The 4,877-nt window shown below is 59.2% G+C and overlaps 1 protein-coding gene across 1 annotated transcript in view; it reads left to right on the forward strand.

Annotated features, from left to right (window-relative positions):
• The first annotated feature begins 66 nt into the window (after positions 1–66).
• The window catches only part of MISP (mitotic spindle positioning), a 14,032-nt gene continuing 9,221 nt past the window's right edge, over positions 67–4,877 (forward strand). Inside the window, exon 1 of the mRNA XM_011964091.1 lies at positions 67–329. The gene's annotated coding sequence lies outside the window, so the exon portion shown is untranslated. The remainder of the gene's footprint in view (positions 330–4,877) is intronic.

Below are 4,877 nucleotides of genomic sequence, written 5' to 3' on the forward strand. Positions count from 1 at the left end.
GAGAAGCAGCGGGAGGGCCAGGCAGCCAAGGGAGGTCTCGGCTGAGTTCTGGCTCCTCGGGGCCGCGTGGAGGCCCTGGGGGTGGAAGGGCAGCCGGCAGCGGGCACGGTACCCGCCCTCACCCAGACTGGTATCGTCTTTCTCCCTCCTCCTACTCTGGACTTTGTTTCCTGAGCTCAGGTGGGGCTGGGGGGGAGGGGCACACCTGCCTTCCCTGGGTGGTGCCTCTGTCCCCTGGCAACCCGGCGGGCAGGGCGGAGCTGGGAGGCCTCTGTGCCCATCCAGGCGCCAGAACTGAGGCTGCAGGCTGTGGACCCAGGAGCCGGCGGGTGAGCCTGGGGGCGCCCCGGGCCAGGCGGGGCGGGGGTCCTGTGTGAGGTGGTTGGACCCACATTTGGCTTGGGGGCGTCGTGTGTCTGTGGGCGGGATCTGCTTGCTTGGGGGCACTTGGGGTCCAGAGAGGCCATCGCCCCTGGAGCCTCCCTGGGGTGCCTTCCCTCTGCTCCCCCCCCCGCCAGGTACTCTGGGGCCTCAAGGGCACCCACTGGGAGAGCAGAGGCCCTTGTCCCTGAACTCTGCTGAGGCTTTTGAACCCCGAATCCCAGAACCCTCCGAGGGAAGGGCCGAGTTGGCACCCCATGGTCAAAGGTCAAAGGGGCCCCTCTATGGAATTCCAGCGGCTTCTGGAGAGATGCTTATCTGTCCTACCGGGCTCCTGACTGGAAGGCTCTGGGCAGTAAACACCCCCCGTGGGACTGGGGGCTGGTTTGGGGACACGGAGGAGGGGTGGCTGAGTGCAGATGGAAGCAACCTCAGGCTGGGGCTGGGGGCTTGGCCTGGGCCCTTGAGTGGGGGCGAGGTTGTAGCCTGGAACCCCGGGCGGCCAGCAGAGACTCAGCCCAGCCTCTGCCGTGGAGCTCCGCCCAGGAGCCCAAGGAGCTGAGATGACTCAGGGATGACGGCAACCCTGAGGGATGGGAAAGAGGAGCCGGCCCCTCCCTGCTGCATGGCCTCCTTGCCGGAGTCCTGGCCCCGCAAGGGAACCTTTGCCCCTCGGATGGAGGCCAGCTGGCTGGTGAGGAAGGAGGTGCGGCACCAGGGTCCATAAACCCAGTTTCATTCTGGTATCAGCAGGGCACGGGGTGGGGCTGGGAGGAGCAACTCAGGGGGCTTCCTGTAGGAGGAGGTGATTTGGAGCAAAGTCTGAAAACTGGCTTCAGACACTTGCTGTGTCATCACTGTATGACCTCAGATGAGCAGGTTCTCCTCTCTGGGTCTCAGCTCCCTCTCCCGAAAACCGGAGTCAAAAAACGGTTCCAAGATGTTGCAGGAGGAGTCACAGGACGCCGAGGTCCTTAACCACCGCGCGGCCTTGCGGGGACCATCTTCCGTCCTGGGGCTTTTCCCCCGGAGGGGCGGCACCACTCCCCAAGGGCTTTCCAGCGCGGAATGCCAGCCATGAGAGCCACCGTGGATCCAGGGTTTTTTTGGCCGACACGATAAAACCCCGTCTCTACTAAAAATACAAAAACTAGCAAGGCGTGCTGGCGGGCACCTGTGGTCCCAGCTACTCGGGAGGCTGAGGCAGGAGAATGGCGTGAACCCGGGAGGCGGAGGTTGTAGTGAACGGAGATCGCACCACTGCACTCCAGCCTGGGTGGCACAGCAAGACTCTGTCTCAGAAAAAAGGAGGGGGGGGTGGCACAGAGGCACAGGCAGCAGGGGAGTGGGCCCAGTGGCCTTGAACCCAAGAGCCGGACCCCAGGCCCCACCCGCTGGCTTCAGTGAATCACTGGGGAGGAATGAGCGGAGGATGCCGTGCCTTCATCCCCACCCCACCCCACCAGAAGACCCAGCACCTGCTCCAGGCTGGGCGGACGGCTCCCTTTCTCCCGGGGTTGACGTCTGATGTGGGTTATCAATCCCGCTGTGTAAACCTCTGTCCACTCACTCGGCAAACATTCCTGCACCCGCCCTTCCCGGGGAGCCCCAGGGTGCAGGGAATGGACCTGCCCAGCCCTTCAGGGCCAGAAGGCATGATGGGGCCGGTCTGCATTCCGCAATGAGCCTGACCCCCCATGTCTGAGCAGCTGGGGTGAGTGGTGTTTGCTCAGTCAGTATTAGGCGCCTGCTGTATTCCAGACTCTGGGCTGCAGGAATTATGCTGACCTGTGAGCACAGCAGGACAGGGCGAGGCCTGGGCTGATGGTTTCGAGTGGGAGAAGGCAAGGCCTTCAGTGAGCTGGGCAGGCGGCGTCCATGGGGGAGGAGGCCTCAGGTCAGGGGAGCCGTCTGTGCGTCACACTTTGGGAGGAAAGCCCAGTTCTGTTTGTGTGGGATTTATTCACCAACGCTGCCTGGTTTTCAGTGTTTCCCGTTTTCCTGTCTGACATTTGATAACGCGTGGAAGATTGCATGACACATTGCGTGTTGGTTAAAACACAGCTCCCCACAATCTCTCCACTTTATGCTGTTTGATGCCACTTTCCAGTTCAGAGAGGGGCTGAGTTTTTCTTTTTAGAACTGCATTGAGGGGCTGGGCATGGTGGCTCACACCTGTAATCCCAGCAAACTTGGGAGGCCGAGGCGGGAGGACCACTTGAGCCCAGGAGTTCCAGACCAGCCTGGGCAACATAGTGAGACTCCCATCTTTACAAAAAATTAAAACACGAGCCACGCATGGTGGCGCATGCCTGTGGTCCCAACTATTAGGGAGGTTGCTGCAGGAGGACTGCTTGAGCCCAGGGGGTCAAGGCTGCAGTGAGCCAAGATTATGCCACTGTACCCCAACCTGGGCGACACAGCAAGCCCCTGTCTCTCTCTTTTTTTTTTTTTTGAAACGGAGTCTCGCTCTGTCGCCCAGGCTGGAGGGCAGTGGTGCATCTCAGCTCACTGCAAGCTCCGCCTCCTGGTTTCACGCCATTCTCCTGCCTCAGCCTCCCGAGTAGCCCGAGTAGCTGGGACTACAGGCACCTGCCACCACGCCCGGCTGATTTTTGTATTCTTAGTGGAGATGGGGTTTCACCATATTGGCCAGGATGGTCTCAATCTCCTGACCTCGTGATCTGCCCACCTCGGCCTCCCAAAGTGCTGGGATTACAGGCGTGAGCCACTGCGCCCGGCCACCCTGTCTCTTAAAAAAATGCTGCTGGTTGGTATAAAGGCAACCGATCGAAATAATAGCCTTGGTGGGCCTGGGACTAACAGTCCTGCTTTTGGGGGATTTGTTTGTTTTACTTTTGAGGCAGTGTCTTGCTCTGTCGCCCAGGCTGGAGTGCAGTGGCACAATCTTGGCTCACTGCAAACTCCGCCTCCCAGATTCAAGTGATTCTCCCACCTCGGCCTCCCAAGTAGCTGGGATTACCAGTGCCCGCCACCATGCCCAGCTAATTTTTGTATTTTTAGTAGAGACGAAAATTCACCAAGTTGGTCAGGCTGGTCTCAAACTCCTGACCTCAGGTGATCCACCCACCTCGGCCTCCCAAAGTGCTGGGTTTACAGGCGTGAGCTGCTGTGCCTGGCCAACAGTGCTTTTTTAAGTCAGGAGAACCTCAAGCTTTTGAGGTCCCTGTGTCCTCAAGTGAGCCTTCCTTTCCTCACCTATAAAAGACAATGCCTGCTGAATGTGGTGGCTCACGCCTGTAATCCCTGAACTTTGGGAAGCCGAGGCAGGCAAATCACCTGAGGTCAGGAGTTCGAGACCAACCTGGCCAATATGGTGAAACCCGTATCTACTAAAAATACAAAAATTAGCCGGGTGCGGTGGCGGGTGCCTGTAGTCCCAGCTACTCAGGAGGCTGAGGCAGGAGAATTGCTTGAACCTGGGAGGTGGAGGTTGCAGTGAGCTGAGATCACATCACTGCACTCCAGCCTGGTCAGCAGAGTGAGACTCCACCTCAAAAAAAGACGATGCCTAAGATGGGTGCTCGGTACAAGGCCCGACATGAAGGAGGTGCTCAGAAGATGGCTTTGAGGGAAGGGCAATCTGGGTTACTTCCTGGAGGAGGTGTCCGTGGGCTTCAGCAGAGGAAGCTGTGGAGAAGCAGAAACAGGTGGCCTCGAGGCAGAGAGAGCTGCAGGTGGAGGAGGAGGGCGAGGTTTGGGGTGGAGGAAGAGGGCCTGGTTTGGGGTACAAGAGGAGGGTCTGGTTTGGGGTGGAGGTGCCCATAGAATTTGGGGTTTTGTGCTAAGGCCAGGAGCAGAGTGTGAGAACTGTGTCCTGCAGATGCCAGCAGCCACAGAAGCGTGCGAGCAGTGTGTGACCTTCGGGAAGGCTCCTGGAACTGAGCCCCGCAGCAACCTGGACCCTTGGGAGAGGGCCGAGAGCCCGAGGGCACTGGGTCACGGTGTCACCCGCAGGCTCCACGGCCCCCCCGGGCCCAGCAGGACAAGGTCCACGGCATTCCTTTGCCCATCCTGGCTTTATGGCGACAAGACCCAGGCGGGGTTGTTGTCTCAGATGGGACAAGGTGTCCAGCTGGGCAGGGCAGGGTGGAGAACCAGGATGTGGGAGCCGGGAAACTGGAGTTGCTGTCAGTCCTTCCCCTCTCTGGGCTTCGGTTTCTCCATTTGACATCCCTCAACAAGGGACCATCTATAATTGTCAGACAAAAAATCCCACACCAGGAGTCTCAGAGTGAGCTCAGGATGGAAAGGGTCTGTGCACAGGAGACGCAGATAAACATGGCACAGCCCAGGGAGGCTCCAAAGATCGAGGCTGAGGCCAGCTGCGGTGGCTCACGCCTGTCATCCCAGCACTTTGGAAGGCTGAGGCAGGCAGATCACCTGAGGTCAGGAGTTCAAGACCAGACTGGCCAACATGGTGAAACCCTGTCTCTACTAAAAATACAAAAAATTAGCCAGGCATGGAGGTGGGC

Source organism: Colobus angolensis, unplaced genomic scaffold (genome assembly GCF_000951035.1).
Source record: "Colobus angolensis palliatus isolate OR3802 unplaced genomic scaffold, Cang.pa_1.0 Scaffold64, whole genome shotgun sequence".
NCBI classification, from domain to species: Eukaryota; Metazoa; Chordata; class Mammalia; order Primates; family Cercopithecidae; genus Colobus; species Colobus angolensis.